Below are 13536 nucleotides of genomic sequence, written 5' to 3' on the forward strand. Positions count from 1 at the left end.
CGTGCGTCCTGGCAAACCAGTAGATCTTCTACTTCCATGCTCGGCAAACTCGTAGCTGATGAAATTGTCGTTCCAGGGGATTCCGCTAGAGATAGACTGACCACCCTCGGTAAATTTTTTGCACGATTGTCTTCGAATTGCCGAAACCGGATATGTTCGGGTCTTTTGCGTTTTTTTTTTTTCTAGAGAGCAGCGTTCTTACACTTTTTGTTCTGTTTTTTTCCCTGCCGTTTTCTTGGTTTTTCTCGTCACTTTTCTTCATTTATTCCTCCCAATTTTCTTCTTTTTCTCTCATTTCATTTATTCTGTCCTATGTTTACTATTTCATGGTTTCTTTTTCCTTCGTTTACTGTCCCACTTTTTTTATTTTCAGTCCTGTTTTTTCTCTAGCGTTTCCGCTTGTTTTTCACTTATTTTTTTTTGTACTTTTCTGTACCGTCTTCCTTCTTTTCTCTTTCCTTTTCCTTTTTTCGTTTCCTTTTTTCTTTTCCAGTTTTCGTCTTTTTCCAACTCTTTTCAATGTTTTCCTACTGGATTTTCATCTTCGCTTGTTTTGCTTTTTCTCTTTGAGGTGTATTCTGTTTTAGGAGCTCATTTTTCCTTTTATCTTCTGTTTTCCGTCTTTTTCTTTCTCGTTTTACCTTTTTCTTTGGTTCGTTTTTCCTGGTCCAACTCCAGATTTCTCTGTTTGGTCCAACTTTCTTTTTTTCATCTACTGTTTGACCTCTTTTTTCCGTTTTTATCGTTTTCTCCATCGGCTTTCTTTTTCTTTCTCGCTAGTCTTCTTTTCCCTTTTGATTTCTCTGTTTTCTGTTCGTTTTCTTTTTTTCATTACCCATTTTCCTACCGTGACTTTCACGTGTTTCTTCTTTTCCTGTCCTGTTCCTCTATTTGTTCCGTTTTCCCTCCTCTGCATTCTTGTTTTATCTTCTTTTTACTGTTTCCTCTTTCTCTTTCCTGTCCCATTTTTGCACTTTTCAGTCCTGATTTTTCTTTTGGTTTTCTCCTTACGCTTCTGTTTTTCGACTTTTTATTCGGTTTTTTTTTCGGAGTCCTAAATTTTCGTCCGTTTTTCGCCTTTCCCCGGTTTCAGTTCCGTTTCTTCCCTTTTCTTGTTTCGAACTCTCTGTTCGCTTTTGACGTAGGACTGCGTCTTACGGCAAGATTTGGGATAGGGTGTCATTCCAAAAAATTATTGATCGATTTTCAATATTCTTACACCAATCGATCGGAAAATCTTCTAAAAATTGACCCAAATGAAGAAAAGTATTGATTCTTGAGGTTGAACTATTGAAAATTGAAAACAATGAACCTATGTTTCACCAAAATTCTCACTTCGTGATTGGTTGTTGAAACGTCATCAAAGTTGTTATGCGTTTTCACACTTCGGCTTATAATTCAGTCCTTTCCAAATAGATTTCCAAGCTATTTACACCAATAGATCGGAAACTCGAAATGGAAAATATAGAAAACTATTTATTTTCAATGCGCACCATTGAAAAATTGAAAATAACTCTAACTCGGTGGTTAGACAGCAGTTTGTTCAACTCTTTTTCGAGCTAGAAATTCTCGCTTCGTGATTGGTTGGAATAATTTCCAACTATTTTCAAGTTGGTACAATTCAGGAACCAACGAGAAAGTTGAAGCAAAATTCCATTTAATTCTACTATAACAAAGTTACAAGAGAATTAAATGGAATCCTACCCTTTCTTCTTGATTGCTAATTGGCTTGATAATTCCTTATAGTGATGTACCACTAACGGCAACACAAGCGGTGCCGCAGTTATTTTAATTTCATTAATCGACAGATCTGCGCATTTGTTGCGGTCAATAGTGATTAGTTTGATGTTAACTTGATTTTAAATGCAATCACTTGTTCACGGCAGACAATTTTTCATCTGCCGTGAACAAGTGATAGCAATTAAAACCAAGTTAACACCAAATTAAACACTATTGACCGCAATAAATGCGCAGGAGAACGCTTCAAAACTAAACCCAATGTTTTGTTTTAATAATTATTGCTAGCCCAATATACTTTATTGTGGTCAGCGGAGAACAACAATCTTTTAAATCTTCATATAAGCAGTATTAGTATTAGCAGTTTTAGTGACATATTTTGCATCTTTACATAACAATTTGTTCGTTCTTAAAAGAACGGTTTCCGGTAATTGATGAAACATAGGAAACTTGGAAGCTTTCCTCGCGGTTTTCTTTAGCAATACAAATCCATCCATCACCAATGCCAAATTAACGAGTATAGCTGCAGTAATGCGCAACGTTATTTCTCTTTGGCAGCAAAAGGTGAACGACTCCCTGGGAACAAACAAATTAAAACGGACTAACTTTGCCCAAACTGAAATCCTTTAGTTCAACGTAGGTAATGGAATGAAGGACCATGAAAAATAGGCTGGACATTCATTTTTCAAATTATACAATTCTATTCTCTGCGAAGCACAGCCAATTATTGTCGCTTGCTCTGGTATATAACAAGAGGTAAACCGGCGAACAGCATTATTCAAACGCTAGCTGAGTTACTGCCGACATCTCATCGGCATGTCTGGACGCGGCTAAGGTGGAAAGATCAAGGGCAAGCCAAAGTCACGCTCGAGTCGTACACGTCTGCAGTTCCCGGTCGGTCGTATTGAGCGGCTACTGAGCGTGTTGGAGCTGGAGCCGTGTTGGAGCCGTCTATCGCGCTGCCGCGATGAAATATCTGGCTGCTAATGTTCTGACATTGGCAGGAAATATGCTGCTCGCGACAACAAAACGACCAGAATTCTCGTCACTTGCAGCTGGCCATCCGCAACGACGAAGAGTTGAACAAATTGCTGTCCGGCGTCACCACTGCTCAGAGAGGTGTGCTTCCGAACATCTACGCTGTTTTGTTGCGGCCTAAGAAGAAGGAAAAGAAGGCTTAAATTTCCAACATATCACGTCGAAAACCCGTTCTTTTAAAAACGTAATATCTGTTCATGAAGATTTAAGGAAATTTCGCTCACTGATTTCAATTCAATTTAATTCGATTGATTTTAATTATTCCCTTCATATCAAGTAGTTTTGTACCGATAACGTCTCAAACTTCTGTTCACTTGTTGCTGCCGGTTGTGTTGGGACCCTTTTCTAGGCCAAATATGTAAATGAAGATGTAATTGATTGCTTGCTGGAAATGACGTCATCAAAGGGGTAACGCGTTTTCTCGCTTAAAATTCAGTAAATTTTTATTAGATTTCAGCTATATTCACATAAATTGATCGGAAAATCATCTACGCGTGGACTCCAATATGGAAAACTTTCAAGTGCGTGCTATTGCAAAATTGCAGATAAGTCAAACCAAAGTTAACTGAAACTAAACCCTAACCCACCGCAAACGCGTCAAAATGCATCGCAAACTATGGGTTTAATAGAATGCAATTGTTTTAGTGACATCTTTTCTTTTGCATCTTTATGTAAGAATTTGTTCGTTCTTAAACGAACGGTTTTCGGCAATTGATGAAACTTAGGAAACTTGGAACTTAGGACTTTCCTCTCGGTTTTCTCTAGCAACACAAATCTATCCATCACCAATGCTACAGCAATACGCAGCGTTACTTTTCTTTGGCAGCAAAAGGTGAACGGCTCATTGGTAACTTTGCTCTTCTGTTCCGACTGAAATTGAAATCCTCCAGTTTATTCAACGTAGGTGATGGAATGACGGACCATGAAAAATAGGAGGGACCGATTCTTGTCGCTTGCTCTGGTATATAATACGAGGTAAGCCGGCGAGCAGCATTATTCAAACGCTAGCTGAGCTACTGCCAACATCTCAACGGCATGTCTGGACGCGGCAAAGGAGGAAACATCAAGGGCAAGCGAAAGTCACGCTCGAGTCAAGGAGGTCTGCATTTCCTGGTCGGTCGCATTAACCAGCTGCTGAGGAAAGAAAACTATGCCGAGCAGAGGTGGAGCTCCTATTTAGCCGAGGAAGTGCTTGATTTAGGAGGAAATGCTGCTCGCGACAACAAAAAGACCAGAATTCCGCGACTACGGTATCGTACCTGGTATCGGCACTAACGGTTTTGTCGATGATATTTTAGATCGCATAGCTGCTGAGACTTCCCGGTTGGCTCGCTACAACACGGTGCCGGTTTGCAGTTTTCGGTATGGCAATTTACCGAAAAGAAAATAGTGCAAGTGGTATGTTATCGAACATTCCAGCCGATCTGTCGTCAACCAAAAGAGAAGTCTAAGTTCCTAACGATTGCTTCAATTACCAGAAACTTTCCTTTTAAGGACGAAAACATTCTTAGATGAAAATAAAAGAATTTTTCTTTACTTTACTGCTCTAGTGAATTTGTAGATAGTATTTCATGGAAGAGACTTACGTAGGTCTACGTCAACCATGCAGTCGTGTCTTGTGCACAACCCCTCTGAATTTTTCGTCCCAATTTTTGACCTTTTTCGCATGTTAACTCCTTTTCTATCCTGTTTTTTGATCGTATTTTCGTTCATCTGTTCCGTTTTTTCTTTCATTCCGATCTGATTCTCCTCATTTTCAACCACGTTCTGTTTTTCTTTTCCGTCTTTTCTTATCCCTTTTGAGTTTTGTTTTCATTTTTTACTCTTCGTTTTATTTTCTTTGTGACCCGTTTTTTCCATTCTCGTTTTCTGGAATCTTTCTCTGGAGAGCAGAGAGGTTTTCCACTTTTTTAATCGTTTTTTTTTCTTTTCCGTGCAGTTTTTCTGATTTTTGTCTTCACTTTTCTTCATTTTTCTCTCGGTTTTCGTGTTTTTCTCTCGTTTTAGTTTCTCTCTCCTATGTCTACTATGTCATTTTTTTCTGTTTTTCGGCCCTGTTTTCACTATTTTTTTTTAATTTTTTGAAACGGTGGTTCTACAATTGATGAATGAACGGTAGGGGAAAGTAATGAAATTTTTTTTGGAATGGAGGGGAATGAACGGAAAGGTGACGGCGAGGGGGGAGTGATTATTGGTAGCAGTAGACGGAGGAAGAGGCACAATTTGTGTCTATAAATAACCCAACCAGATACGTCGCTACCTTAATAAGGGGGTTGTACAGTCTCCTTTTGTCCAGCGCCTCTGTGGTTTATAGGTATTCGGGTACCAGCGAGCCACATGCCCTGGCGGGTGTTGTGGGTTTGAATCCGGTTATAACCTCAGATTATAGCTTGGTTCGACCCATGCACCTTCCAGCATTGGACAAAAGGGAGGAATCATAACGACTACTTGCTAAGCGTAGCTACTAATAACCTCCTCCCCCCTCACCTTTCCGCTCTTTCCCATCCATTCCAAAAAAAAAAAAATCATTACTTTCCCCTACCGTCCCTTCATCAATTGTAGAACCACCTGTTGACGTAAAGTCAACGGGGAAAGAGGAAAAGGACAGCCAAGTTTTTGAATAACGATGATTGTGTATATTAAAAACTTCCTGTAAGTAGGACATAAGCATCAGTGGACTACAAGCTATCGATTTACGGAAATCACTTACGTTTAGTGTTCTTAATCCCTTTTTTTTGTCTATCTATTCTTCTCGTTCTATCCTTTCCTTCACTTTATCTAGTATCTAGTATCTATAAATTTAATATTCGATTACTTTCCTATAACCTTTCTATTTTAACACAATTTACCGCATGAAACAGTGGCACGTGCAGAAGCGTGCACCGAACACCTCCGCAAAAAGCAATTGGTTTTGCATTCACTTCACTACTTATAAATTCAGAATTAGATTTATGTTGCATGTTAGACGTTATTTTTCATTTCTTACCGATAAGTATATAGTTTTTAATTAATTTTTCATTTGTAATTCCAATTCTTAGTATATAAGTTAGATTTTCAGGTTAATCTGTGAAATCGACTCGTTAGCAATAACTCAATAATTTTAAAACAATATCATTACCAATTAAGTAGGCTTAAATTTGATCATAAGTAGCCTTTAAGTACAATCTAGATAATAAGCAATTAATCGTTTAAGAATACAGGTATTTTATAAAATTATCGAATTCGAGCTGCTCGTTATTATATCACCGCACCACTATGACAAAGCGTTATCGAATGAAACCGGCAGCTTGTGACGTTCCTGACGTTGAGCGAGTTTACATTTCGCTTCGCCCGGATATGGTTGATGCATGAACGTCGCCTTCGTGAGACGCGCCGACCGAGGGGTCGTAACACTCCCCCCCCCCCCCCCCCCGGGTACGCCAGGTGCCTGGCTTACCTGTCTGTCGCGTCGAACATCTAGTATGGCGAGCTTCGTCGCGGGACGCTCGTAGACTCCTGACATTGTTTGCGCCACTGCAGACCTTACCTGGCCGTCCTTACTCTGGTTGATCGCGATTATACGCCCCTTCGGCCAACAACTGCGGGGAAGAGCTGGGTCTACCACTACAGCAACATCGTTCACCTCTATCGGCTTTACCTCGCTGAACCACTTAGTTCGCTTTGTTAGATCCGGCATGTAGTCTCGCACCCATCGTAGCCAAAAGATGTTAACCTCTACCTGCGCACCAGGATCGTCGCAAAGCCACTGCACGGTTGTCTAGAGTTGACGCCGGTTTGAGACCATTCGAGGAACCCAGGAGGAAGTGGTTTGGCGTCAGAACTGGAGCATCTGGGTCTTCCACCGGGACATGCGTTAACGGCCGCGAGTTGATCGTATTCTCCACTTCGAATCAGTGATTCGTCGGTCGGATTCCGCACTGGACGTATTGCTGCCAAGTTCCTCTTCACCGGCAGCACAAGCCTTTCCCAGGTTTCTCCCACATGCGGTGAGGCAGGGGGAAGAAAAACCCATTCGGCATCTGGACTCACGATCTCTCGAACGGCTGCTTCTTGGTCCATCTCTTGGAGGGCCGCCTTCAGCTCTTTGCTCGCTGCCGTGATTTCGTTCCGCGATCATTATAGATTTTAATTGGTACGCCTCGCCTTGGCATCATGTTTCTCAATGCTATTATGCAAGAGTCTGCACTGAGCGAGTACACGACTTCCAAGTTTATCGCGCGCACTGTTAAACACGTCGCTAGCACACCCCAACGTTTCTCAACTCTACGCCCTACCACCACATTAATCAGACCGAAATAGTCAACCCCAACAAAAGAGAAAGGTCTCGTGAACGCCGCCAGTCTTGCTTCCGGCAAATCACCCATTGGAGGAGGTTGCGGAACTGCTTTCTCATTCTTACACATCTGGCACCTTGCTTTGACTTTGTCGAACAGCTGTTTCAGCCTCGGAATCCGGTAGACATGTCGCAGCTCGTTCAAGACGGTGGTGTGGTTGCTGTGATGGGACCGTAGGTGACAGTCCTTCACCACTAACCAAGCTACGTAATTGCTCTGCGATAAGATTATTGGATTACGTGCATCCATCGAGGCGTACTCGCACGCGCTGATCCTACCGTGCATCCGCAGAACTTGGTGCTCGTCGAGGAACGGGTTCAGCTTGAATATCGAACTTGATTGCATCAACGACTTATTGGACGTTTCTGCACTCGCGAGGATCCCGATTTCATCTGGATATGATGCTGCTTGTGCTTGTCGGAATAGGAAAATAGATACCTGCTGCAGCTCATCCGCCGTAAGCAGGCCATCCTTTCGTGACAATTTGTCGATCACACAGCGAAAATTGTGTTTGACGCGCAGCACCACGGTAGTGGCTCGAAGTAGATTCTGCCAACAGGAGAACCGTCGTACGTCTATCACTGGAGGTGGACTTGCTATGTGAAGGAAGAGATTCGCGCGGAGTTTCTCACTCGTCGAGCTGCTCTGAGGTGAATCCACAGGCCAGCATTCATTGTGCTCCCACAAGAACTTCGGTCCCGTAAACCATCTGCTTTCCTCTGTAAGATCTGGTTGCCGTTCCCACTTGGTAGCGTCGTCCGCTACGTTGTCCTTCGTGTTGATATACCTCTAATCTGCCATGTCCGTCGTCTCAAGAATCTCGCTAACACGAGCTGCGACGAGTTGTGAATACCGGCGGTGATCTGATCGTATCCAGTACAGTACGTCACGAGAATCGCTCCAAAAAACTCGTTTGTCGATCTTGTATGTTAAGGACTTGGAGATTCGGTCCGCCAGCCGGACTCCGATGACCGCCGCCTGCAACTCCAGTCTGGGAATGGAGACGAATTTCACGGGAGACACTCGTGCTTTTGCGCCCACTCTGGCACATTCCACAGAGCTACCCTGCTCGATGCGTAGATAGACTACAGCGGCGAATCCAGAGACACTTGCGTCGACGAACGTGTGCAGCTGGATACTCGTTTCTGGAGTTAACGATGTAATAGAGCGATAACAACGAGGAATCCTGACGTATTGCACTTTAGGTAAAACCTCGATCCACTTCTCCCACTTCTCGTTGAGACTGTCCGGAATTTCGTCGTCCCAATCGATACCGCATCTCCATATCTCCTGGAATAGAACCTTCAAGTAGACGAGCACGTTGGATATCAATCCCAGTGGATCAAAGACGGCCATGACCGTTCGTAAAATCTCCCACTTCGTTTCAAAAAAATATTAAAACTGACCGCATTTCAAGGTCAAGGCTAAAAGCATGAGGTTGGACTTTTTTTTGTAACTTTCTGAAGCGTTTTTCGTCTTTTCTCTTTCCTTTTTCCTTTCTTCGTTTCCAGTTTCCGTCGTTTTACAACTTTCTTTTATCCTTTTCTGCTCGATTTTAGTCTTCGCCTGTTTCGTTTTATCTCGTTTAGATGCTTTCTGTCGTGTCTATTCTATTTTTGACGCTCGTTTATCCTTTTGCTCACTGGTTTTCCTCTTTTAGCTTTCGTTTTTCCGTCATTTTCTCTACCGTTTTACCTTCTTTTATTGTTTGTTTTTATCCGGCCCAACTCCAACTTTCTCTTTTTGGATTTCCAATTTACTCCTTTCAGATCCTGTTTGATCTCTTCTTTCCGTTTTATTATAATTATTATTTTTCGCTAGTCTTATTTTACACTTTGATCGCTTTGTTTTCTGTTTGTTGTCCCTTTTTTCTACCTTTTCTGTCACGTTTTTTCTTTTCTTGTCCTGACTCTCTATTTGTCTCGTTTTCCCTCCTCTGCTCTCTTGTTTTTTTTCTTTTTGCTGTTTTCTCTTTTTCTTTCCTGTTACGTTTTCCGCACTTTTAAGACCTGATTTTTCTTTCGTGTTTTCTTTTCTGTTCTTTTTAGACTTTTTATCCCGTTATTCCCATTTTCGTTTTTCTTCTTTTCCTGTCTCGTTTTTTGTTTTCTGTCCCGTTAACTAGTTTTCTATTTTCCGTTTACGTCTGTTCCGTTTTTCTTCTTGCTATGTCCTGCTTTTCCTCCTAGTTCTTTTTTTTTTTTGGCCCACTCGTATTTTCTCCTTTTCTTTTTTTCTCTAGCTATCTCGTTTTTTCTCCTATTCTGTCCAGTTTGTCGACATTTTTTTCTTGCTTTCTTCGTTTTCTTTATCGTTTTTACTTCTTTCCCCCTCAGTAATCCATCTTATTCGGTCCAGTGCTTACTGTGGTGACGGAAATCTGTATCAAGAAATGTGAACGCTTTTATAATTCGCCATTGATATTGTGGTTGAATTTATGCTTCTCGACTATAATATGTAATTTTCAGGTGTGGTTTTTCGACTCTGCAGTCCCCAGCAAGCAGCTAAAGCGATGTTTTGCTTCTATATCCTAACTAAATTAAAAATCCCAGGACAGGTGGCACAACTCTAAACGGTGTGCCTTATTTCCAGTTACATCCCGCTTCCACTCTTATTATCCACTCAAACCGAACGAAAAACATCTCGATATAATCATATTTTTCACCAATCTATTATGTAACCATTATGTAACGAGAAAAATCCACATCATCGCTCATAAATGGATTTCGTTTTCTTCCCTCGACAGCAAGTCGGTCGGTTTCTTCTTGCTGCGGTTCTTGTGCGGGTACCTACTTCTTATTACGGTCAGCCGCCAACCCCCCGGGCACATAACCAGCCAGGAGTAGATAATTTCCTTGGTTTTATTAGCGGCGGTGTGGTCTCAGCTCGACCCAACGGGACCGACTTCTCGAACTGACTTCACCGTCCGTTCGTCCTTCCAAGGCGCGCGGTGTTGTTCCATTATGCAAATGTAATTGAAGTAAATGGACGTCAGATTTGGACGTTCATTTAGATGCCTTCGTACACACTCGGTCGCTTCCCCTTCTGCTTAGCGGACGGAACTCGAGTAGGACGGTACCGGGGTTGCCCTTGTCGCCGGCAACTCGTGTAAAATTGTGTATTTTCTTGCATTAATAATTTGCTTAATTTATTCGTTCCGTTGGTGGACCCGTTCGGACCCGGTGCCGAACTGCCGAAATTACAGCCACCAGCCGGTGCAGTCGTCTTCCCACCATCGACAGCAGCGTCAGCGAACGGGTGGGCTAGGGGGAGGATGGATGGGAGGGAAAATTTCATTACGAATTCGATTTACATATTTCCCCGTCTTCCTCCGGGCTTTGCGAGCGTCATTCACGGAAATGATTTCACCAGTGGAAGAAAAATGCTTGGTCCAGCAATTCCAGAACGGTCGGTCGGCAGATTAAGGAGTTGGGGGAATTAGAATTTCGCTGATTTCGGCGTCAGACAGGAAAATAGGATCTTGAATTCTTGAAGCCAAATTGCTAGTTCGGAAGGTGTTTGGAACAAATCACGCCAAATTTTCTCTGTCCGGAGCATTTCGAGAGGAGAAAGATTGATAATCGGAGGATGGAACGTTTGCGATGAATGAAACAAATTCCATTAACGCCTTCGGCGTGAGGGCCCCGTTCGAAAAACGGAATGGATAAAATCAGTTCCGTTCCGATGATGATGGTCGATCGCCTAAAAATGATTGATTTCATGGTGCAAAGTGCCGAAAGCGCACATTTTTCGAAACAACCAAATTAACATCCTCCTCCTGCTGCTGCTCCTCGACTCGCCCGCCGCCGCGCCAGAGGGGAAAAGTTTTCAATCGTTCTCCCGCTCCAGTGATGGGAAAAAGTGGCTGAGCTGGCGTCGGGGTGCGAAACTGATTGATCGGATTCTGAAGTTCGGTTTCACTTCCTTTCCGGTATTGTTTCGGATAAAGAATGGCGCTCTGTAGACTAAGGGTTTGTTTAGCTGACAGAAAAGTAAATCAGTTGTTTGATCTTTAACTTGCGATAATGTTTGAAAGTGAAAGTGAAAAGTTAAACAGTGAAACCTGTGGTAAAAGTACTAATCAGCTAATTGAATATTTTAAACTTTAAATTAATAAGGAATGATCCGACCGGTATTACGAATCAAATGCATCCCGCGTAATTCCACATTATGATTGAGATTGATGAGCACACCGGAATCAATCTAAATTTACCCAACCAGTATTCAATTAACTTTTTTCGCGATACTCAACCGCAGACCAGGTGGGTGCTTCTGAAGCCTGAATCAGTTTCACATGTGATCGCGTTTTCCTTTCTTTTTTCCTAACCGGAATGTAATGAAAAACGTTCGGTCATTAGCGGAGGATAATGCTGGAAAACAAACCAGTTCCGGAAAACTTTCCTACATAAGACAAACGTCAGGAAAAAAGAAAGTGCTGATCAGTGGCCCGGCAGAACGAGTAAGAAAACTTCGCAGAAAGATAGTGAAAAATACTTATTTTCTTGTTAGGGTGGTGGAAAAATCGGGACGACAGAGAGCAGTCCAATCTTTGCCGGTTTTCATAGTAATCGTGACCAGCCCTTCCGCCATCAGGGACGAGTGTACTTGTAATGCATCCTGCTCAGCTTGTTGGAAACTGGGATCTGGGAAAGGCGGGAAATTCCGCCTCTCATTTGTCGCCGGTTCCTGATGGGGCCCATTATCAGACGGCAGTATCTCCAATGCAACAGTGCCGCCGCCGCCGCACCGGGAGGCGCCTGGAGGTACGAACAATGATTAAGGATGAGACGCCGAGCGGTACAAGATAGCAAATGGAACAAGCTGAAGTAGATTTTCTCTCTCTCGGGACTTTTATTTTTCTCCGAACGATGAACGAGTTGTTTGCCTGTCTGCTTGTCTGCCTGCAAGGTGATTTCGCTGCAACACTCGGCAACGCCGAGCTCACAAAAGACGGAAGTAAAGCACTACTCTCTAGTTGATGAATCTCCGCTTCTCCTTTTTTCCGTTGCTGAACTCCCGCACGTTCTACAATGTTGATACCGAGCCATTTTCCTTTTGTTTTCGCTGTTGCTGTGTTAGCCTGCGTTCAGCTTCAATGGTCCTCGTCTGTGCGTTTCACAGGGAAAACATTTTCCACTGTGTGAAATGCACTTGTTGGAGTACTGCATCTTACGACATCCCTGGCAGTGAGAAACTCTGCGTTGGATGCTGGCGAACTTTGGCCATAACAGAGGGCATGCAATATTTAGGTTATCAAGGTAGATTACACTTTGCGAAACATTGCATATGTTTAGATTGTAAATTGGCCATGTTTCGAGGGACGATAAAAACAGCGGCGAGTTTCATTGTTGTTGAAGTACCTACTGGAGTCTAGCAGATATTATTCGCTGTATAGTAAATATATTCTTAAAATATAAATCCATTGTGACTCTTCACTAATTTAGTGAGGTGTTCGTCAAACAAGTGTAGGATACATACAATCTGTGGCAAACCCGCAATAAAAACTTCATTTTGAGATGGAAGCCTTGGACATGGCGAGTCTCCAAGACAGTTCAACAGCTCTAACGGGTGAATCCATATCGCATTAACCATCTAAAGCGGCTCAGATTAAGTGTCTGCTCTCCTTATTAGAGGCAGCAGGAGCTACCGTCCTGTTAGCACTTTGGATTCAAACCGAAAAACCCACGGTCCGGCGTGCGATCCAGCACATAATACTCGCCGTTAGCCTGATCGTAACGTCTGACTAACAGTAAATCTGGGCGCCCTTCTTGCGTCACTGGTACGTATCATGTGGTAGGAACTAGAACCATTTGACATAACTCTGTTTACATGTTTATGAATAACAACTAGTGCCAGTTTTGTTAAAATATTCCACCACCTTGCGGTGCGGTACAGAAGGGAACTCCAACTACGCAAAAAAATCATGCATCAACACCTGTGCTAAAAATGAAAAAAGAAAAACCACACCGAAAACCGGAACTAAGGATTGACAGCCGAGAAGAAAGACATTGAGGTGCGATAAGTCCAATCCTAGCATCTCCATCCGGGATACGGCTAGAAGGTATGATGCCAGCTATCATACCACGCGGAATATCCTCGCTCGAGAAGGCTATAGAGTAATTCCACGCCGAATCGTCCAATCAAAAAAAAGTTGAAATCTGAAATGAACCTCTCAGATTTGGATAAAACTATACCATCGTGTTTAATAGGAGGAAATATGTGTTAAAAAGAGTTTACCGGTTTTTCAACATTCAACCGTATCCCAAGTGATCAGGCGTTCAAGAAGCATCAAACTACCAAGCAGAATGAAGGTAGCGGCAGTAAACGCGGTACCACAGACGCAAAGAATGCCAGGATGGTGGCTGCCACCTACAATTTACCTGTATCAAGAAAGGTAAGAATGTAATCAACGGTTGACTCATTTTAC

This window comes from Sabethes cyaneus, chromosome 1 (assembly GCF_943734655.1).
Source record: "Sabethes cyaneus chromosome 1, idSabCyanKW18_F2, whole genome shotgun sequence".
NCBI classification, from domain to species: Eukaryota; Metazoa; Arthropoda; class Insecta; order Diptera; family Culicidae; genus Sabethes; species Sabethes cyaneus.